We start from the raw sequence: 24,160 nt of genomic DNA, 5'->3' as shown, positions 1-24,160 counted from the left end.
GACTTAACCCAATCTATGTGGGGAAACTATTTTACAAAGGTGAGGGGATGCAAAATCATATTTTCTGATCCCCCCTGTGCCAAGCTCTGGTAGCTATTATACATATTTATATTCATTGTCTCATTTATTTCTCCCATCAAGCCAGCAGAGTAGTTATGACTATCTCCAATTTATAGAAAAGTAAATTGAAGCTCAGAAAAGGCAGAGACATACAGCCAATGAGTGTAAGGGCTTGGATTTGTTTTCAAAGCTCATTATTTTAAGGATGCCAAGTACATAATATAGCTTTGATTTCTCTAAAAGAACAGAGACGAGTTGTTTTTTAAAGCGAACAATTGTGTCTTAAAATAAAATAGCTTTGTTTTTGGTTTTGTACAAGAAATGCATGTTCAGTGTTTGCTTCTACTTTGTGGCAATGCTCAGTTCAGGTAGGAATCCCCAAGCTTCAGACCCACTGGAGGTCTCACTACACTTCTGTACCCTCTGTTCCGTCCAGCTGGAATTCCCATCGAGACTCATCCACACTCCCTTCTCTCTCTGGTAAATTTATAAGCATCCTAAGATTCTTAGTCCAAATTTCCTTGGCCTCCCTTGCATCCTTCACTTTGCCCCCACCTTCCCCTAACCAAACAGAATCAAGCCTGCCTCTACCTCCTTCACTTATGCCTCTGAAAGCACTCCCACCACAGTTTGCTGGTTTTCTCTCTCTCTCTCCCCCTGAATTGTGGGCTCCAAGAGAGTAGGGGTGAATTGTCCTCATCTTCATAGGGCACAAATACCAAGGCACAATTTGCAGAATAACCTGGCAGCAGGGAAAAATATATCCTCTCTATTGCTCCCTGAAGAGATAGCGCAATATGGCAGTGAGGAGCAGGGACTCTGGAGCCAGAAGGCCTGGGTTCAAGACCAGGCTCTGCCCTTGCTAGTTACAACTTTGTACATACAAGTTGATTAACCTCTCCATGCTTCAGTGTTCTCATCTTTATAATGAGGATTATAATAGCACCTACCTCACAGCAAGATCATGAGGATTGAATGAGGTAGTATTTGTAAAGAATTTAGAAGAGCACCTGAAACTAAATCAACATTTGTTTAAAAATATTTGTTTGAAAAATAAATATTATTTAAGCCCTAGACCCATACCACATCATTCAAGAGAGAAGAAAATACAGCTCAAATTCAGACTCATGAGCCCACTTTTTTTCCCTCCTCTTGTTTTCACCAAGTCTTTGTACAGTCAGTGTGTAGGGACTAGTTAATATTGTTCCCTACATTAAAAATAGGGATTTGGGGGGCACCTGGGTGGCTCAGTCATTAAGCGTCTGCCTTCGGCTCAGGTCATGATCCCAGGGTCCTGGGATCGAGCCCCGCATCGGGCTCCCTGCTCAAAAGAGAGCCTGCTTCTCTCTCTCCCACTCCCCCTGCTTGTGTTCCCTCTCTCGCTGTATCTCTCTGTCAAATAAATTTTAAAATCTTAAATAAATAAATAAATAAATAAATATAGGGATTTGGTAGCTGGAATTGATTTTAGAGATGACTGAGCTTAAGCTTCTCATTTTATGGGTGAGGAAACCAAGGTGAAGTGGCTCATCATAACAGTGCTTCATTTGCCAACCCAGTGTTCCTTCCACACATTCTCAGATAATACCAGAAAGCTTGAGCATTGTTAAAATTATTTGGGAAGAAATGTCAGCAAAACTTGTGTGAGCACAGGGCCCATGCTGATGAAGCCTCTGTTCTTATTCAAAACAGACCTCATTATATTCCAACCAAAGCTGGATTCTACTCCTTCCAGAGAACTTCTGGGCCCTTCTCCTTGGACAAAATTACCATGAATTTTAGAAAATGCCCCTAATCACTTAATGAGTGGCAGGAAGAATTACAGGATGTTAAATTGCCTTGGTGTCATCTGGGGAGAATTTTTTTCAGTTTTATGCTTCTAATGGGAGAGTACAGATGACTGTTACTATTACAACAAACGTGGGCATATCATGGAAGAGAATGCAAAATGTGCTTGCTTTTTTTTTAGTGTTATAAAGACATTGCAAAGAAATTCCTCACTCCTAGGGGGATGCTTTAGGCTACACCTCCACCCTCTAGAGATCAAATCCACTCTCTCCTACCCTCATGGGTACTTCAGGAGGATATTTTGAGATGCAGTGAAACAACAGAGTCGAGGATATGAACCACTCAGTGGGCTCACATTCAAAACCTCACATATGCGAAAGATGCAAACAAACAAAAGATGCAAACAAAATCAAAACAAGCATGGCCTCTCTTTGGACATGATTCCTGCTCCTTTGCCTTCCTCCCTTTGACAAACATGATATGAGGCTGGGAAAGAGCCATTTGCATCAATGTTTCATTCTCCCTCCCCTGAGCATGGCATCACTGGAGCATGAATTATGAGCAGCTTGGCTGGCAAGCATCTTTCCTCGAGCACATCCTTTCTCATTTGCCATCACGGTGGTGCCTCCAGCAGAGCTCACTATCGGAACACACCAGCAGCTTCTGCATCTGCAGACCAATCCCTTGCCTGAGAGTTTACCATGCAGCAAATTTATGTTCTTTTCTCAAAGCCAAGATGAATGGGGGTCCTCCCTCCTTCCTGGTTGGTTGCAGACATAGGGAAATCCCAGTGCTGCTGACTGATCCCGCTTAGGTTTCCCTCTTTCAAGCACTATTTTTCTGCTGTGCCATATTTGAACAATAAATTATGGTTAGTCCTTTTTTAAAATGGTGAACAATTTCCATGGTTGCTGAGTGATCACATTCATAATTGTTGCCAACCAGGAGAATCTGTTTGTGGGTGTTTCCTACTGCACCTGTAACCACAGCACTGCTGGGGACAAGCAAAGAGAGTATGATGTAGCCCCAAACACACCCCCTCTGACAGCCTCATTCATCTGCTAGCTAACATAAAATCATCCACAGAAGCCACTTAATGTATCGAAAGGCCCTTGTAAAATGCCTCCATAATGCTCAGTAAAGTAGAAGTTGCTCAAGTGGAAAAATGGAGTCATCTTTAAAAGGAAACCCTCCATGTGAGGTAAAGCGAAATGCATTAACCTTAAGACTATTGCACTTTTGAAGATTCTGTTTCTCCCTGACTCCCCAGTTCAGTGACGGCCCTTCTGCCCACCCAGCTACTCAGCTCCAAACTTTTCTCTTCCTTACTTCCCTCCACTCATCACCAACACGCTCAAGTTCTATGTCTTAAATAGTTCTTTAATATACCCTCTCATCCTTAAACTCACCCCCACAGCCTTGATTCAAATCACCATTGTTTCTCTGCAACAGTTGTCCTCGTGACCTCAAAGTGGGGCTCCCAGAACACTAACATCAGCATCACCTGAGAACTTCTCGGAAATGCAAGTCTCAGGCCTCCCTCACCCCAGACCCATTATATCAGACACTCTGGGGTAGGCTTCCAGCAGTCTCTGAGGGCTTTTGTTTTTTTTTAGATTTTATTTACCTACTTGAGAGACAGAGAGGGAGAGAGTGTTTATGTGTGTGTGCACGCATATATGTGCTCACAGTGAGCTGGGGGCGGGGCAGAGGGAGAAGGAGAGAAACCAAGAGTCAGAAGCTTAACCAGCAGTCTGTGTTTTAATAAGTGCTCTGGCAGGTTCTAATGTCTACTCATTTGAGTACTACACTAGTTTATTGCAATAGCATCCTAACTTATCTCCTACCTCCAGTCTTGCCTCCTTCCCTATTTAATGACCTTCCTAAATGCAAATATGCTTATGTCAGGGCATCTGGGTGGCTAGGTCAGTTAAGTGCCCAACTCCTGATCTCAGAGTTGTGAGTTCAAGCCCCATGTTGAGCTCCACACTCAGTGTGGAGCCTACTTAAAAAAAAAAAAAAAATGCTTATGTCAGTTCCCCGGCTTAAAATTCATCAATGATTCCCTCTTGCCCTTAGGTAAAATCCTAACTTCCTAGAATAGCATGCAAGGCCTTCTCTAATCTATAAGTTTCCTCCCCTTCTGTTCCTAAGTGCTATGGTCCAGGTATACCAGACAGCCACCCTGAATGTGTCTGTCAAAGTGCATGCGGCCACCTCAGCTGGGGAAGACATGAAGAGGTCAGAAGTTTTCACAGAGGCAGAGGTCCTTGTCTGGGTCTTAAAAGAAAGGAGATGAGGGGCACCTGAGTGGCTCAATTGGTTAAGCATCTGCCTTCAGTTCAGATCATGATCCTGGGGTCCTGGGATTGAGCCCCGTGTTAGACTCCCTGCTCAGCAGGGAATCTGCTTCTCCCTCTGACCTTCCCACCTCCCCCTTGTTCATGCTCTCCCTCAAATAAATAAATAAAATCTTCAAAAAGAAAGGAAGGAAGGAAGGTGAAAGCCACTGCAGGTATGGTCCTGGTGGGTACAGAGGTCACTGAGGCATTATTGTGCACACAGGCCTATCTATTGTTGTAGGACCCCAGTGACTTCTGGGTTCCAGAATTGGAGATGTTCTTGCAGGGGCAGAAGCTCATGTCAACAGATACCACACTTTGTAGAACAGGAGGCCTGGCACAAATGGCTCTATTCAGGCTGTGGCTTTCATCCCACATTGTTAGTAATCCCCATGTGCCAGTAATAAAGCAAAGATAAAATATATTTTAGAAGACCTCTTGGGTGACTAGGAACCACCACAATGTGTGGTTATTTTTCAAGGCTAAAATAAAGGAGGTAAAGCACTGTTAATAGCTTGTCAGCATGAGATAGTGCTGATTGTAGGACCTTGAGTAATGAGTAAACTTTCTGTACCTCAGTTTTTGCATTTGTCAAGTGGAGGTAGTAATGGTACCTATCTTACGGAATAGGAACTAAGATTTTTAATGTAGAATACTGGCAAAGTTTGGCACACAGTAAGCACTCAAAAAATGTAATCATTATTATCGTCAATATTGCAATTCTTGCTATTTTAAGAGCCTGTCAATGCCACACAGTATGTATTTGCAGAGAAAGCATCTATATGGGACAGAACATGTTCTGGAAATCAAGAGAGCGCAATAAGATTCAAACTGCTTATATCAATTAAGTTTTTCACTTGTCCCCCTCCAATTCATTCTAGATAGTAGGTCCACTGAAGGTCCTCACCAGTGAAGTTAGTTACCCAAGTTCCAGATAATGTGTTCCAAGAATTTGAGATGACCATGGGCCAAGCTTTCCTAAGCTTTATACAATTCACCCAAGAATCCCAGCTATCGAGATGGAGACAGAGGTGGGAATATTATCTGAAGAGATCTAACTCATAAAATGAAACTGCATAACATAGATGCATAAAATGCATGTGTTTAGTCAGAGTTACAGGAGCGATAATGAAAGTAATGACCTAGAAGCAATTTTGTCCCCATCATCTCAGTAACTGCTTAGGGGTCTTTGCATGATTAGCAAATGTTTATTATGAGATTCCATCTCACCCTAATTGGTTCAAATAATACATTTGGCTTCTCAGTAGGATTTGGAGTGCCATAAACAAGTTACTGAGTTATAGCTCAAGGGGTCTGGCTTAAATGAAGGGGTTGGTAACACGCTCGTGCACCTTCCTTATGTCCAGGGTGACAATTAATATTTATGGAATGCCAGATCTTTTTTCAATACTGTATTAAATACTTCCATGGATCCTCTCTTTTAACCTTTACAGCAAACCTACATGGAGGCTACTATTAACATTAGTACTTTATAAATGAAGTAAGTGACATTTAGAGAGTTTTAACTTGCCCAAGGTAAAACAGCTGGTCAGTGTGGGGCAGCAACAGTCAAATTGGGCAGTCTGACCGATGGGAGCCCATGCTCTGAATCACAGGGCTTTCACTGACTCTGAAAGCCTGGCTTTCTGAGCAGTTCCTGGGATATTACAGTTCTTTTAACTGATCATCTTTTTCTCCTTTCTTTGGTTGCGAAGAAAGTCAGGACCAATTTTCAGTACTTCCTGGGGAAAGGCCACTTAGCCCAGTGCAGAATAGCTCAGCTCCTCCCCTTAACTGCCATGTGAACATGGACCAGTGATTTCACTTCCTAGAGTCCTCTTTCCTCATCTAGAAAACAGCAACATAATACCTTCTCAGGGTTATCATGAGGATGACTTTGGTGAATTAATGCATGTCATCTTGTCAGTAGACTGGTGGTAATGTGTTTGATGAAAAGAGATCAGCCTTACATAGTAAGGATAAGCAATCTTTCAAAAAATGTCTGGTGTCGTGTGCTTATGCACACCCTACTGGGTCACCATGTAAAATGTGTTTGTTCCTGTGAATTGGGGCCAAAGTCTGAAGGCCATTGCTCTAACCCTCCTCCCTCCCAACCTTTCCTCTGAGATCTCTGGGGTTCCTATACACCCTCTTTTTTTTTCCTCTTGCAATGAGAAGTAGAATCCCCTTTTCTTCAGGATTTAAACTTCTGCACAGAGACATTAGGAATATACTCACCACAAGAAAACAAACTCTTCTTAATCAGCCCTTTCTGATTTGGGAAAGAGAAACTAAGAACTTTTTCCCTTCAAAGTGTCTTCAGCTAAGCAGCAGATATTTAGTCTGATTCTCAAATGCTACCCCACAGGCATCTCTGGACATAGAAGCCCAACGTGGTCCTCTGACCAAGTGGCTTACTAATAACTCTAAGTATCCCAAAAAAATTTCCCAAGTGTGTCTCGTGACTGGGATCAATGACCTTGTTCTGTTTCCTTTTTTTTTTTTTTTAAGATGTTATTTACTTATTTGAGAGAAAGAGAGCACGAGCAAGGGGGAGGGGCAAAGAGAGAGAGGGAGAAGCAGGCTCCCCGCTGAGCAAGGAGCCTGCTGCAGGACTCAATCCCAGGACCGAAGGCAGACCCTTAACTGACTGAGCCACCCAGGCACCTGACCTTGTCTTATTTCTTTCTGGCATTTCTGTGTTTATTCCATTCTCCCAACTCCTTCTTGCTTATTCTTTACCTCCTTGAATCCTATTCTTCCTATGAGCCAAATAACCTATTGGAATGCAAAATTCTAATTTTAATTCTTCATTATTTTTAACGACAATTACACAAAACCAACATCTTTCAGTTGATTTGAATCAGCACAACTCTTTAGTAATTGAATGGTCACCAAAACCGTAGTTTTGGTAAAAATTATTCCCACTTTCAATCTGCCAGTGATCCATCATCAGGGGCAGTAAGCTTGCACTGAATTTCCTAGGTTCAAACAGCACTTCTAGTGCTGCCCCAAGTGACTCATGGGGCTGCCCTTTGATTTGCTAATCATGCAGACTGATAGTAGAATAGTCATACATTCAAAAGGCATCCTCATGGAAGCAAACAGCTCTATTAACAACCTGAAACACTGACAGTAGTACCATGAGGTACACAAAACAAGATGAATAGTACAGTACATGAGGCCAAGCAGAATCCCTTCCAATACCGGATGAAAAAGAGACCTGATTTACCATGAATCCAAGAGACAGTTGTCATCCTGTGATATACAGCTACTTTTCTTCACTACAGATTTTGAGGGAATGCTTCCGTCATGTTAGCTGGTTTTTTTTTTTTTACTTTTACCATAATAATTATTATTGACAGATTCATTTGGGATAAGAAATGGTCTTTCAGAAAAACACGAGGGGATTGCAGCAGAGCCCAGGAGCAGATGTGCATTATAAAGCAATATGAGGCGTAATGAGAAAAGCATTCTTCCCTATCCTATTAATTGTTGGCACTACCTGATAATCAAGAATTGCTGACCCCTTCCCACCCTCCAGCTAGCAGATATTTGTGTATTGCAAGGCACCATGGCCCAAACACAAGCTCAATTCTATGTAATGCTGAGAGCCAGTGTTTCAGTAACATTAATCTGAACCCTCCCTATTCCCTCTACATTGCTTTATAACACAACTTGTGAATAATACATAAATTTCTTCCGATAGGTGAATGACTGAGTAAATGATACAATGCAATTGATGAACTATGCAAAAATTTTAATTGTCAATGATGAAGATGATTTTAAAATATGGAAAATGCTTTACAAATAAGATTTAAGGTTAAAAGCAGGATGCAAAACTGTCAGATACTAAGCTTACAGATAGGTAAAAATGGAGTTAGATGTAAAGAAAGAAAAGGCAAGCTGTTGTTTTGATAGGGAAGATGATAAGCACTTTCTTTTTTTCTTTTGAAAATACCCTTTAATGTTCCTATGATATTCTAATAATGAAAGTTATTTTAAAATCAAAGCCCACCTCATAGGAAAAAGTTAGTTACTGCTTACCATACAACCGTAAAATAAAACCTGCATGTGATAAATGTTGAACCATTTTTTTTTTCAGGTTCAAAAATAGTGTTGGAATCTGCCAAGGAATCAGCTCACATTATTCAATGTCAGACACATTTACACTCATATGTATTAGTAATTCCTTTGGTTGACTTTTCCTTGCCGTTGCCATGGCAACTGTTTCCACTGCCATTAGTACCTCTAGGGCCCTGCCTCATTCACATGTTTTTAGGCCGTTTCTCTTGTAACAAAGCAATTAATACTTGTGGCATATCTGTATCGAAGCCCTCGTGACCTGGGCTGTCTCTTGGGAACTGCTGAGCATTCGGTTTCCTTCCTTTCTGCTTCTGTAGGTGCTTCTGCTTCTCTTTTCACTTTCTTCTCTCTTTTCTTCTTCTCACTAACTCTTAACAAGCCTCTTGACTATTTCTAATTATATCCTATTTGGATTATTTAAAGTTTCTTTTTTTCACACATACTCCTGTTTCCCTATGCAATGACACTCTCTCCATCATCAACAAAATAGCACATTTTCATTCATGACCACTTTGGACCACCGTCATAGAAGAGAATCAAAATGCAGTGGGGATAATTGAGACTTTAGAGTGATTCTAGACGGATGATCACATGGTTGTGTAGTCGGGATTGTGCAACTCCGGTCACAAGACATCCACAATAGCACAAGATATCACCTTGCATTTTCTGACAGCTGAAGTGAGTCACCTAATAGTCTTCTCTAATGAAGATTAAGGATACGGGCTACCTTTCTTCATGCCAAATTAATTTTTTCATAGTAATGACCAAGTGGTGAGGCTGCTATAAGATGGACTGATTCTTACACTGCTACAGAGAGAATAAATGTAGGCACTTTTTGTTAGGCAATAACTACTATCAAATGCCTCATCAATGTTTACTCCCTTTGGCTCTATAACTCTTGTAGAAATCTCTTCTAAGAAAATTATCTAAAATGTAGGAAAAAATAGGTATTTGTTTGAAAAAAAATATGCAGTATCCACAAGATAAAACATTTGCAAGTGATGCATTTCTAATGGCATGGCAAGTGCGTGTGATGTAATGGTATTTCAAAACATTAATGTGAAAAAACAGGATGTGACTATGTGATTCTAACTTTGTAAAAAGAATAAACTAAACCACAAGCCCTGTAAGAACAGGAACCATGTTTATCTTATTTATCTTGTATCTATATAACCTACCACAACATCTGTAAATATCTGTTGTATCAGTGGATGAATGGATGGACAGATGCACATGTGAGCCAAAAAGAATGGAAGGTAATACACCAGATTTCTAAGAATGGTTGTTTTTGTGCTTTGTAAGTTGTTCTTTGCTTAATTGTGTTTTCTGTCTTATTAACTTTTAAAGACTTTTTGGAGGAGGTGAACTAATCTTCTTAGGTTTATGCCTTGCATACAGAGACAATAGAGAACAAATCTATACCCTTTTTACATAGAACCTTCCAAACAGTTCCAGCAATTTCAAACAAACTCTGTATGACATGTATTCCCAACCCCATGTAGGGCCTTATCTACTTCATCTGCAAGACTAAATGGTTTTTGTTTTTGTTTTTGTTTTTTAAGATTTTATTTATTTATTTGAGAGAGAGACTGAGAGAGAGAGAGCATGAGAGGGGGGAGGGTCGGGAGGGTCAGAGGGAGAAGCAGACTCCCTGCCGAGCAGGGAGCCCGATGCGGGACTCGATCCAGGGACCCCAGGATCATGACCTGAGCCGAAGGCAGTTGCTTAACCAACTGAGCCACCCAGGCGCCCTGCAAGACTAAATGTTTTTAAAATAGGTGGGACAGCTATGTAAATTCAAGAACTCTGTACACATATGAGAATTCCATATACTAAAATTACTTTTATTATTTTATAAATTCTCTTCCTAATGCATGAGTCAGATCATTTCCATCATTAAAAATCTTCTTGCCTAATGAATAAAATTCAACTCCTTAGTCTGGCATTCAAGGCTTTCCAAAACCCAGTTCCAACGTATATCTCTAATTTCATGTCCCATCACAATATTACCCAAAACCTGTGCACTAGCCTTCCCAGATTATTTGCTATTTGCTGTGTATGCAATACAATGTCTTGCCTTCCTACCAATGCTGACACTGTGCCCTTAGTTTGAAATGCTCTTTTTCCCTTCCCTCTTGTCAAAATCCTTCAACACCAACTGAAACACCCCCTTTTCTGGCCATGAAGATATGATCAGTGATGACAATCAGCCCGTAAAATATTTAAGATTAAAGCCTGTTTACGTTTTCAAATACTCAAGCATGTGGTATCTGCTATCAGATCGATCAAAAATCAAATTATCTAGTATTCATTGGCCTTCTAATTAGGATCTACTATGAGCACATCTCATTAATGAGAGATAGCCATTTTACCTGGCAAAGGTTCACTCGACTCCATCGTGACAGGAAAGTGAGAGAGAAAGAGAGAGAGAGAGAGAGAGAGTGTGTGTGTGTGTGTGTGTTACATAAGGTTTAGACTCAGGATTAATGTAACCAGCACTCTGCAGCATGTGTGCATGAGTGTATTGGGGTTGAGGGAGAGTAGCACATACTGACTTGAAGGAATTTCTGGGATTGTAGAACCGTTTTTATAACATTTTTTTTTAAGATTTTATTTATTTATTTATTTGACAGAGAGAGACACAGCTAGAGAGGGAACACAAGCAGGGGGAGTGGGAGAGGGAGAAGCAGGCTTCCCGCTGAGCAGGGAGCCTAATGTGGGGCTCGATCCCAGGACCCCGGGATCATGACCTGAGCCGAAGGCAGACGGTTAATGACTGAGCCACCCAGGCGCCCCTATAACATTTTTAAGAGTTACAAAATTTAAGCAGGGATCACTGGTGATGAGAGAATGAGAGAAACAGCAATTTTCTAGCGTGGTAGATAGGCCAAAAATAGCATGTGAAGGGGAAAAAAAAGAACTTCAAAGGACATTTGTTTCCACCTTTTAAGGCATACTTGGGAAATTCACCAAAAGATGACATTTTAAAATGTTTCTTTTTTATAATGGTTACCCAAACTAGCCTTCACCCGGCCCATGAGAGCAAATAGGAGATAAAACCACCAACCCAGAAAAACACCAGCTGTCAGAACAGACTGTCACATGGCAACTTCACTTAATTCAGGCACAGAAATGCCTTCACTGAAGTGCCAGGCTCTCTTCTCTCCCTCCTCCTGTGGGGGACACTTCAATACAGCCAAATCATTTTCTCTTGCCTTGCAGTCATCTGTCTGTCATCTTTTAGAATACCTATTATATTTCCATTTTTTGTAAGTGTTCAAATTTCCTTCCTCATCACTAAAAACCATATATAACACCCCCTTCAATTTGTATGAAAATTCATTCAACCCCCTTTCCCAATAAAAATGGAGTACACTTTTCCTCACTTTGTATTTCACTAATTCCCTCAATAAGTTCTAACAGAATTACACCTGTATTTCATCTCCCAATGCCTTTTTTCCACTAATTCCTTGGAGGATTGCTAGTTCAAACTATTTCAAGATAATTGATTGATGCTTACTGGTGTTACTCCATCTCTCCAGAAGACCGAACAAAAAGAAATGGGATTAAATCACATCTGAGAGGAAATACTGAAACAGAAAGAAAAAGCTTCTTAAGTGTATAAATCAAATGTTACAAGAGTTTCTATGAAGGTTATAGAACACCAATCATCAAAATTCTTTAAAAAAGGAGTTAAGTCTATTTTTAAAGCCCAACCTCCTCAGAAGAAGTGCTCCTGAATGAAAGACTTCTTAATGCCTTATCCTTCACAAAAAATCTATGATTAACATATTACATCAGCAGACACTGTTAATTGCCTACCCATATCCATTCTTCCCTCTTCCTGACCAACAGACTCCTCTTATGCTGCTAGAGATGGCCATGTAACCTGGCTAATGAAATGTATCCAGGGACACCTGAGGGGCTCAGTCAGTTAAGCATCTGACTCTTCATCTCAGCTCAGGTCTTGATCTCAGGGTTGTGAGTTCAAGCCCTGTGTTGTACTCCATGTTGGGCGGGGAGTCTACTGGAAAAAAAAATAAATAGAAGAAGCGACTGAGAAGGAGCTTCTGAGGAAGCTTTACAAAAAGGAATCAGACTCGGTAGTCATGCTCCTTTACCCTTTGCCCTTTGCTCTTTACCCTTTCCCATTCTTCCAACTGAAAGGCAAACTCAAACCCTAGAGATGTAGCCACCATCTTGGATGTGTGATAAAGGAAGTCACACACTAGGGGTGCCTGGGTGGCTCATTCAGTTAAGTGCCTGTCTTTGGCTCAGGTCATGGTCCCAGGGTTCTGGGATAGAGCCCCCCATCGGGCTCCCTGCTCAGCGGGGAGCCTGTTTCTCCCTCTCCCTCAGCTGCTCCCCCTGCTCGTGCTCGCTCTCACTATCTGTCACTGTATCTGTCTCTCTCTCTCAAATAAATAAATAAAATCTTAAAAAAAAAAAAAAAAAAAAAGGAAATCACATACTAAACACAGCAGAGGAGGAAAACATAGGCACCTTGTACTGGTACCCCAGCCAAGGTCAGCTTCTTCTAGACTTCCTGTTATAGGACAAAAATAAAGTCCTTCTTTAGTTAAACCACTATAATAGGGTTTCCTATTATCTACAGCCAAACCCGAAGTTCACTGGTACAATTACATTCCCTCTTTCTTAAAACTGCCTACCCTTGGCTCCTGTGAAACCACATTTTCCTGGTTTTCCTCCTCTCTCACTATCCCTTCCTCCTCTTTCTCCTTTGCTGGATCTTCTCTGTTCAGCCTCCTCAGAACTCTCCTGGGATCAGTCTTGGGCTCTTTGGTAGGCAAAATAATGGCCTCCAAAGTTGCTCATATCCTGATCCTCAAATTATGTGAATATTCTACCTTACATGGCAAAAGGAACTTTGCAGGTATGATTAAGGATCTTGACATGAGGAAATCATCCTGGATTATCCAGGTGGGCCAATGAAATCACAAGGATCTTTATAAGGGAAAAAGGGAGGCAGGAGAGTCAGAGTCAGAAAAAGTTATGATGATGGAAACAGGGTGAGTGATACACTATAAACATGGAAGGAGGGGCCACAAGACAATGAAAGCAGGTAGTCTCTAGAAGCTAGAAAAGGTGAGAAAACAGATTCTGCCCTGGAGTCTCCACAGAGAACTCAGCCCTGCCAACACCTGATTTCAGTCCAGTGAGACCCATTTTGGACTTCTGACCTTCAGAACAATAAATAATAAATTCGTGTTGTTTTAAGCTATTACTTTTGAAGTAATTTGTTACAGCCATGATTCGATGCTAATATGGGTTCCATTTCTTTCTCTATCTAGGTGTTCTTCCTAAGAGACTTCAAGGCATCCTGTGGCTTTAAAACCTATCTATATTCCACAATTTCCAAATCTTTCTCAGCAAATCTCACATCACCGCAGGATGTCAGATTTGTATAGTCAAATTAATACTAGTGGGAGACAAAAACAAATAGTAGCCCTTTACAAATGCAGACTTATCTAAGCCTATTTTTATCTGAATGTGTTACTTGTTGAATTAGTCTTTCTGTGTACCCCACAGGTAATGAGGCAGCATCTGACAACAGTGAAGATGCAGTGACAGAGTAGGCCAACATCTACTTCATTCATTCATTCCTTCATCCAAATATGGTTACTGACCCAACCTAGAAAGTGCCAGTTGCCATGCCAGTCCCCAAAGTGGATAAGGCATGTTCTTTTTTGTGCATCTAATAGACATCTCAAACTCCACACAGCTCATCCCACAGCATCTACCCCTCCCCACCAGAAAACACTCTGTTCCTTTCCCAGGCACCCTCAACTGCAGTAAAATGCACCATCATGCATCCCGTTGCTCATGCCAAAAACCTAAGAGCTTACCTTGCACCCATTCCTCTTCCCTCATTCCATGCATCCAGCCTAGAAGCAAATCCTGTCAACTCCATCTTCCAAAACACACCCAAATGCATTGGCATCTTCCCTCTCTACCCCTTCCCTTGCAATCCAAGCCACTGCCATCCTTCATGTGGAATACCACAACCACCTCCAACAATCTAGTCCCCACACAGCATCCACAAGTACATTTTTAAAATGTAAACTAGACCCATCACTCCCCTGCTTAAAACTCATCAATGACACCTTGTTGCTCTCAGAATAAAAGTCAACCTGGCTTTCAGAGACTTTCTTCCTGCTTCCTAAATCTCGACCTTGTCCCATACCTGGCTTGAATGAGTAAGAGAGGACAGTAGCCTTGCTGTATCCTCAGATGTTGCCTCACCACACACAGGAGGCACACACAAGACACAAATTAAACTAACTGGTAGCAAATGCAGACAAAAGTAGACTTAGTTAAGCCTGCATTCTGTAAGGGTGCTGCTTATATGACTCCAGTGTTCACCGTGGTCAGTCTAATAGTCTGGTGGGGTTCCCCTGAACTAAGTTCAATGCAGAATAACACCCCAAGGATTCTCAGCTTAGGAACACTCTGAAGAGTATAAAAAGATTGGTGGGGAATTCCTAAACCCTCATTTTGTAATGGGAAATAGACACAGTTCACTAAGTATACGAATAATACTAAAAGCCATAAAAAATGTCGAGCGGATTCTGGTATGTCTCATTTCACTATGGAACTAAAATAATATAATTGCATTAGTATTTGTACAACTCACATTCACCATGGAGAATTTACTAGAATCCAGAAACTTTGCTAAGAGCTTTACATGAGGTGTTCTATCATTACTCTTATTTTACAGGTGGCGTGACTGAGTTTGAGGAACACGAGGTCACACAGTTATTACCTGACAGACTCAGGCTACAAACCTGGTGACCTGAGTCCTGAGCCCACACACTTAACCACAGCACTAACCTAAATTAAACAGCAGGGTCAGAGATTAGTCAGACTTTCTCAGACGGTTCTCTCTGGACCCTTTTCTGAACGGCTTAGCCTGTGTGGCTCCCATTCCCACCCAGTCCTCTGCTGGGATGTCTGTTTATTTCAGGCCTCTTGTTATAAAGTCTTGATTCTCTGCTTAAGTACTTATTCAAAGGGCTGATTTCATCATATCCTGAATCCCGACACATCTGGCTTTGCTCCCCTCCCACAGATTCTGGGTAATGCTGTGATGGCTCCCTGGTGCTGGAGCTCCCTGGCTCTCCAACCTCTACAGCTGGCTCTCTGGGCCCCAGCGTTCCCTGCTCGGTAGCTGAGCACTGGCAGGAGGATTAGCATATCCCAAAGTCTCACTGATGTGAAGAATATATATCTGCTTGAAGTGCAAAGTTAAAATGAGTCCCTCATCAGACAGAAACCTGGAGGGAATGACATTCCCTACGAAATACATTTAACAACTCCATATTAAGTGTTTAATTATTTCATGCCCAATTTTATATAGGTTATTCTAAAATACTCTAATAGGGAGCAGGACTTTTTAATCACATTTGGTAGATTCTAAATTGAAAACACATTAATAAATGAAATCACCGGGCGCCTGGGTGGCTCAGTTGGTTAAGCGACTGCCTTCGGCTCAGGTCATGATCCTGGAGTCCCAGAATCGAGTCCCGCATCGGGCTCCCTGCTCGGCGGGGAGTCTGCTTCTCCCTCTGACCCTCCCCACTCTCATACTCTCTCTATCTCATTCTCTCTCTCAAATAAATAAATAAAATCTTTAAAAAAAATAAAAATAAATAAATAAATGAAATCACCAAGTGCTTTGATTTCTACAGATTTCTACCCTGCAGTGCACAACAGGAGGATCAGGTGTACCTTTTCCCCAAACAATATTCTCTCGACACTTGGGTCATACAGTAAGTAATATGTTTGTCTTTCTATCACGCTTTTTTGCTTTGGCATTTGACCATTTACCACAAAGGAGGTGAAGATGACAGGGATAAGAGACAGAAATGTATAGTTCTGCTGCTTATTTTTCCTACTAAAAATTTAAGGCACATGGTCTCTACATTGTATATCTTTGCTTTGGGTTCACATTATGGGGATATTCAGAAGAGAATTCTGGGAGAATTCTGGCCAAACTGAAAAGGAAAAGGCACCCATAGAGTTATCAGTCATGTTTTCAAGCAGGTATCAGCATATTTTTAAATGCCAAATAATATAAGTACTATGTCGAAAAGATTAAAAAATGCATCTACATTTTAACCACTAACATCTCCTGCCTCACTAAATGCCATAGGTAAATTTCCAAATGGGGGCCATGTCGCTTTAAGAAAATTAAGCCTAAACATAGTAGAAACATAGCCAATAACAGTTACCAAAAATAATTCATGTCTATGTTACTCAGTGCACAAGACATTGCTTATACCCAAGAAGAGACAGGGCTTTGCAGCAGGGTAGCTCCTCCCAGCTGTCAGAAGCCAGTTTCCTTATCAGTCCAGCAGGAGTGTAATTAAAGACAATAGCCAGAGCAGCTGTATTGAAAAAACAAGTCATTTGTCTTCCTCTTCCCCTACCCCTTCTGCTCACATAGTTAATCTGAACACAGCATCAGCTCCATCGTCAAGGCTTCTTCAAAAGGCAGAATAATAGGAAACATGTATCTGTTTCCCACTGTGGATTATGAAGGTTGAAGAAATACTTGCTCTTATCTTGCTGTTACATTATATAAAGTGCTAGTAATTTAAGTCTGGAAATTCAAAAGCTCCTAAGATAGGGCAAGTTTTTGGAGAATGAGAAAAATTATTGTCAGGAATAGGGAGAATCTGTGGAAATGACCTAAACTCAGTGGTATCCTGGAAAATGTTTAACTACGGGCTGTCAAGGAGGAAAAAGCCCTGCTGTGTAACATTTCCAATTTCTGTGGTTAAATACCCTCACCGTGGTTGATGTCAGGCTACCAAGGTGACATCAGAGAACACAGAGGTGGAAAGAGAGGCACAGGAGGATGCCAATACACAGTGTTTACACCACACATACAATAGATGTGCATGATCTCCAGAGCACAGATAATAGATAATCTGGACATAATCTCAAGAACATAAATTAAAAAAAAAACAAAACTAGGAAGTGGTGAATTTTTATCATTACCTTTGTTTTTAATGTAATTCATTGACATTTTATATGATTTAATTTTTAATAATGGCTATTATTTTTAATTTATTTTTTATTGCCTTGTAGAATTCCTGAGAACACTCACCTCTCACAAGCTGACCTCAGTCCGCCATGATCTATACTATGTGCTGGCTGCCACGTTACTAGCAGATATAAATAGTCCTCAAGTTATAACAGGTAGAAGAGGATGCAAAAGAACAACCGTCGTTTTTTTCAACAGTGGAATTTGGTCACTTCCTTAATCATTTTCCCAAGACTGATCTTTCTAGGATAATCTCCCCGAAGCCAGAAAAAAATAAAAACTCTAGGAACATGCTTATGTGTTGTTACTAAAACAGTGAGAACACAGGTACTTTTCACAATCATGATTGTTGAGAATGCATTTTGTAGCCCTCTCTTCATCACATGTATATAACTAAATGCCAATAGGAAATTTGGGCTGAGGCACTGAGACGTAAAAGCCGTGCCCTCAGTGAAGGGCAAAGCTTTGCTGAGAATTTGCAAAAGAGGTGATTAAAAAACAGTTACATGGACTTCTACTTCTGGGAAGATGAAGCTGACCTAGTTCTCCCTGTCTTTCTGACTAAGTCACAACTAAAAACCCTGGGCATTATACATAAAACAAATGAAAGTCCCTGAAAGGCGGAGAGAAGAGACAGGGCAGCTAGGGAGTAACACAGAAGTGAGTTTCCTGGCTTATGTTTTTGCCTCATAAATCCCAGAGTAGAGCTGAAGAAGCCAGCAACCCAGAAACACCAATGGAGGTGACTAAAAAGCCCCCCAAAAGTCTGTACTCTCTAGCCAAAGGACCTTGAAGGATGGGACAGTCCTGTATCTTGACTATACTGCTATCAGTGTCCTGGCTGTGATACTGTACTGTAGTTTTGCAGGAGGTTACTACTGGGGAAAAGTGAGTAAAGCGTACATAGGATCTGTCTGAATTATTTCATACAACTGCATGTGAATTTATAACTATGTAAAAATCAAAAATGTAATTTAAAAAAATACTTATGTGTCTCCTACTCCCTCAGCTATATCAAGATATAAAAGGGTCAGAAGTCAGAGATCAGGAGGTTTGGAGAATGTTATTGGTGTACCAAGAGGCCCATCCTCTCTCCCAAAGTAGTAAACTAGGGGCTGTTTCCCCCATCCCTGCAAATCAAAATAGAAAACCTGCAAATCAAATTAGGAAGACCACTTAGAGACCTTAATATTTGGCCCCTAGAGATGGGGACTACAGACTGACTCCCACCCGAAAAATCTAAAAGGCAAGAAATCAACTAGCTAGCGGCTTTGGTAGAAAAGCAAATGAGATGTGGCTGCTTGGGGCAGCCTAAGTACCTGGAGTTTGTGAAACAAAAGATATGTGACTATTTCCTGTGGACCAGATGGAGACCATGCACAAGACAGCTAGCAAGGGTCTTCTTAGAGAGTCCCTGGTCCAAGAGAGTCCCTGGAGGGGCAGAAAGACCTCAGCAGGAAGAAGCTAGGATGCTTCTGAGTTCCTAAGGGATGAGGAAGCTTTTCTAAATCTCCATTCAGAAGAGAAATGCCAATGTCAATGGAATGGTGCTTTTCCTCTTCTGAGGGATCAATTACCAAGGTCAGCAACCTGGAGAAAGAGGAGCAGAAGCCTTAGGTGGGTAAAGAACATACAGCAGCAAACGCTGTATTAATGTTCACATGTGGAGTTTTCTTGTGTTGCCTCAAGAAGGCAAACAATCATTACTGGTTCTCAAACTGATGAATCCTGAGGGCTTTCAAAAACAGGGGCTTGTAGATCATTTCATTTTTAATCATCACATAAACAGGTCAGGGTCTTCACTACTGACATGCACTTTGAATTGTTTTTTAATTAACACAATTACAACATACACAGCAAGAGTAAATTCATTAAAAGGAATTAGAAGGAATTAGAAGGAATTCAATGGAATCATTTTTCCCCTAAACATACTCTCTGATGTTGCTAGTCTTCTATGAGAAGACATACTTTTATGGGCTTCTCTCTTACTTCCCCTGCCCACCTCACACCCCTGCTCTGAACCCACCCTCACCATTATCTTCTCCAAAGACAGAAAATTCTAATTCTGAGTCATATTCCAGGGCACATACCATACCACATAACCTAGTGGGAGGAACCACCATGCAGAAAAGGGTCAGCATGTGACTATGCTTTCTTCTTTCTCTTGGTTGGTTGCTGCTGAACTGATGAGCTGATCCATGTCCTGGACATACACTGTCTTAGGATGATAAAATGATTCTCAAGAGATGTTAAGAGAAACAAAAGGAAGTTGTAGGAAATTACTAGGGTATGTAATATCTTGCTTCTGGTGGTTTTTATTCCATTCTTTTTTTAAAAAGCCATCTTAACATACTTTTTTTATTTTGCACCCGATAACTGTATCATTCAAAATCCTTGAAGTTCTAATTCTGCCACCTGTTTCTCGTGACTCTAGCTCAAGGTGAATTGTTTTCTTGTGTGTTTTGTACTTTTACATTAAGAGCTCATGTTTAGTGGGGCTATGAACACCCTTGGGGCTGAGTTGAGGATGTGTGTTTGCTTCTTTCAGATGCCTTGGGGCTCTTTCTACATTAGGACTTTCATATTAATTTCTTGGCTTGAGTATAACTGGATATGAATCAAATACCCTGGGTGAGTAAAATGACTGTGATTACACGTTCTCTGAGAATACCTTTTTCCTGCCCAGAGCTCAGACAGAGACATACAAATTACAATCTCATCTCCCTTTGTATGTGGATTGATTTTTTTTTTCTAGTTTGCCCTTTCCTGGCTATTCAGCCTTTGAGGACCATGGCCTTAGACTGGAGTTCCATTCCATGGGTCCCTCATCCTCAGCACAAGCTCTTGTCCCTACTCCCAAACCTAAGCTCCTTGACTACCGGCAACATCTCTCAGGGCAACTCATACTTCAGTATCCACTTACTCCTGTCTTTAGTTTTTGTTTTGGTCCTTAATTTCTCTTTCTCTTGCACTCAGTTATCCTTCAAATAGATATGTTATTTTTTACCTAGTTACCCAGGCATCGTGTAGTAGGCAAGTTTTCAGGTTATCTAATCTCTAAATTGCCAAAAGAGAAGTCCAGTATGTGAGAATTCAATTTGGTATATGCTATATAGTCTACCACATCAATGCTTCTCAGACTTTTATTTACATACAAATCAGCCAAGGATCTTGATAAAAAACACATTCTGATTCTAGGTCTTGGCTGGGGGTCAAGAGTAGACCTTTCTCCTAGCTCCCAGGTGAAGCGAATACTGTTGATCTGCAAACAACACACTGAATAGCAAGTTTCTAGATGATCATGTTTTTAAGTAGTAATTATCTACAGACACATTACAAGTGATTTAATCTTATCCTTTATACTTTTCCATGTTTTCTGAATTTGCTTCAATAATTTGACAAATAATGATATTATTTCCATTTTTAAGAAAACATACTCAGTTTATAATTACTTTCTGGTTTAGGATCTCATAATCCGTCTAGATCTGCTTTACTCCTTCTGCCTCCACTCTATTAGTTTTGTTCACCACTACACTGTCACACGGAGAAGAATGTGACTTTCCTGAGGGGAAAGAACTGTACCTTATTGTATCACTAGCAAGATCTTACACTCAAAAAGCAATCAAAAATATTTCTAAAGAACAAACAGCTCTGGTCCTCTTCCAACCTCTAACTTTAAAACCAAGCATAAAACAAGGGCATTCCCCACATTTACTCATTTAATAAACATTAATATGACAGGTGGACCCATCAGTCTCTACCCATAAGGAGCTTTAGAGTTATTACAAGTTGGGTCAAATAGTCGACATCTCAGTCATAATAATAATAGCTAACACTTATTGAACAACCATTGGATGCCAAGCATCTGACATGTATTATTTCACTTATTCCTTCAACAATCCTCTAAAGGAGTTAATATTATCCTCCTTTTATTTTAAAGATTTTATTTATTTATTTGACACAGAGAGAGAGAGAGCACAAGCAGGGGGAGTGGCAGAGGGAGAAGCTGGCTCCCCACCGAGCAGGGAGCCCGATGCGGGGCTCGATCCCAGGACCCCAGGATCATGATCTGTGCTGAAGGCAGACGCTTAACCGACTGAGCCACCCAGGTGCCCTTTATCCTCATTTTATAGATGAGAAAAGCTGAAGCTTGTAGAGAGATTGATAACTTTCTCATGGTCACTCCACTAGTAAACTGTAGAGCAAGAACTTAAAATCATGTCATCCTGACTCCAGAACCCAAATTCTTACCCACTAGGCTATATTACATACACACATAAATTTCAAAGCACTCTGGCTCAGGCATGAAGCAAAGATCACATCATAAGGCCAGCAGGAGAGGGACTACACTGAGATCCAGGGGTCTCTTATTCACAAGGACAGGAAATATGGGCTGAAGATAGATAACCTACTGCAAACACCAGCCTCAGGGAAGACAGACTCAAGGTTTGGTCTGAAGCAAAGTTTAATTCCAACTTAGATGAACTACAGAGGCTGAGTCTGCTGCCCCCTGACCCCCACTGGAACAGCTCCCACTGCAACAGTCCTGGGCTTTCAGATGTCCAGCTGCAGGCAGTGAGGGAGAAAATAAATTTGGGGACCCTGCGGTAAGGGCAGGCATAAAAGCATGGAAGCCAGTATGGTGACACCAAAGTTCACTGATATGCTGAAGAAAGCCCACCATCTAGTAAGCACTCTTTATTAGGATAAAGAAATCAGGATTTTCACAATGTGCTATGGTATTTGAAAATGCCATTGCCTGGGTCTGGAGGACACAGCTCTATAAAATTTATAGTTTCGGGATTTTAAACAGAAGACAGGTTCAGAAGAGGGTTTGTCAAGTTGAAAGCACGAGAAGCTAAGGGTAAAGGGATTGAGGAGTGAGCTGCTGAGTGGTACTTTTAAGTCGTTAGATAGATAGATGATCAGTGCCAACAAACATCAAGGATGCTTGTGCCCACTTACTAGCAGATGCAACCTCTTCTAAAGAAAAGGTATTTTCAAAAACTCAGACTAAATGGGATAGAGTAGAATCCTCACATCTGAATAGAATGTTACAGAGCCTTGAAAATCTCATTGTAACTGTTTATACCACTGTTTGCATTGTAACTGTTTATACCACTGTTTACCTAGAAAAATTATGAGAAAAAAACTATACACATTCTTTAATAATAACTCATGGTCTTGAGTATTATGAAAATAAGCATTATGTAATTATGCAACTATCAGATTCCTGCCTGAGGCTGATTAATCTCAGAACACCAGGCAAGGTGTAAATGAAGCCATGGCCAAGGGTCAGTTCTTATGATGGCTATTCAGGGTCGCTCTGTTTCATGACTGCCACCTGACCCCTCACTTCAGCTGGTGGCAAAGGAACAAAGCAAAATAGAGGTAGAAACAGTCCTAGTGATCACAGAGGAATGGCACTGCTTTTCCATATAAAGGAAAACATATTATTAGGTCATGGCTGACATTTAGTAGGTAATTCACTCAAATGACTTACCACTTCATACCCTGTAATTTGATGCGATTCTTCTTTTAATAGCGCACTGAACAGATGCACATTTCCAATTTACATTCAAAATGACAGCAAATTCTCTTTCCACCAATATGGCTTTTGTGAACAATGAGGAAAGAGAAGGCAAATGTTCTAGGAAACCACACAGATCTCTGGCCCTGGCTGCCTGTCTCATCATTCCTCTGCCCCCTTCACCTCGATGAGCCTATAGTCCTTTATATCCTTTGAAGTTCTATTCTCCCCTCTCTTGGCCCCTGAAAATGTGAATGTACTTCCCACTTAATAGATACAGATAGCTACATGATAGATAGATTTTACCAGGAAGAATCTGAAGAGATCTTCCAATTCTCGGGCATGAGAAAGATGACCCTTCTCTCTTTCTCTCACTGTAACTCCTGTCTTCACCCATCCATCCATTAAAGGTTTGCTGTGACGTTTAAATGCATTTTTGATAGTATAAGAGAAATATAGTAGACCTAGATAACTAATCCCCTTTTCTTCTCCATTCCTTTCCCCTACCTTACCCCCACTTTATACAGATCTCTCCTCTCCTTAAAAATAAACTTTGAAGAATGCTCTTGAGGGATGTGTAATACCCTGTTGATTGTAAAATTGACCTTTAAAACATTGTTTAAAGACTGTGTGGACACATACCCTTTGTTCCCAAGGCTTTTCATCTTTATATAAGCACCACCAGTAATACTTAGCCACCTAAAGTTTAAACTTTCTCTGAGAATTAAGTTGAAGGCTTGCAAGTCTTCTTTCAGAAGATAAAAGATAACAGTCTCCTGCACATAATGTCCCTCTTCCATCAAGCATTTTTTTAATAAGAAAATTAACATCCTCAAGTTTAGTAAAAACAATTTGATTCAAAGGAGAATTGATTGCTGCAGATGGTCCTCAAATTCTGTTGCAGCTTTGGAAAACATTCTTCCCAAGTAACCGAAAATGATTAATCTAATACGAAAAAATTAGACCTCAGTTCTGCCACAGAAAATGTAGCAAAAGCCAGTGTCTTGCATTTCCGCAGAAGTGAAATTGAGAAAGAATATCAGGTCAAATAAATGCATCACATTAAAATATATGTCAATTGCAGGGTAGCTCATATTATTGTTGGCAACTATTTGCTCCCTACCCTGCAAGAGAATTACACATCTTTGTTGTTTGCTGTGATTCCTGCAAGGCAGAGCACATCTCACTCCCCACAGTCAGACCTGGCCATGGACTTGACTGGCCAATGAATGCCAGCAGAAACGACAGTGTGCTTACTCCAAGCAGGAGCTTATTTAAGAGGCC

The sequence above is a fragment of the Mirounga angustirostris genome, unplaced genomic scaffold (genome assembly GCF_029215605.1).
Source record: "Mirounga angustirostris isolate CCGP_5_RB_7025 unplaced genomic scaffold, mMirAng1.0.hap1 SCAF_15, whole genome shotgun sequence".
Taxonomy (NCBI): domain Eukaryota; kingdom Metazoa; phylum Chordata; class Mammalia; order Carnivora; family Phocidae; genus Mirounga; species Mirounga angustirostris.
The sequence above is the reverse complement of the archived record's forward strand: the minus strand, read 5'-3'. Positions refer to the sequence as shown.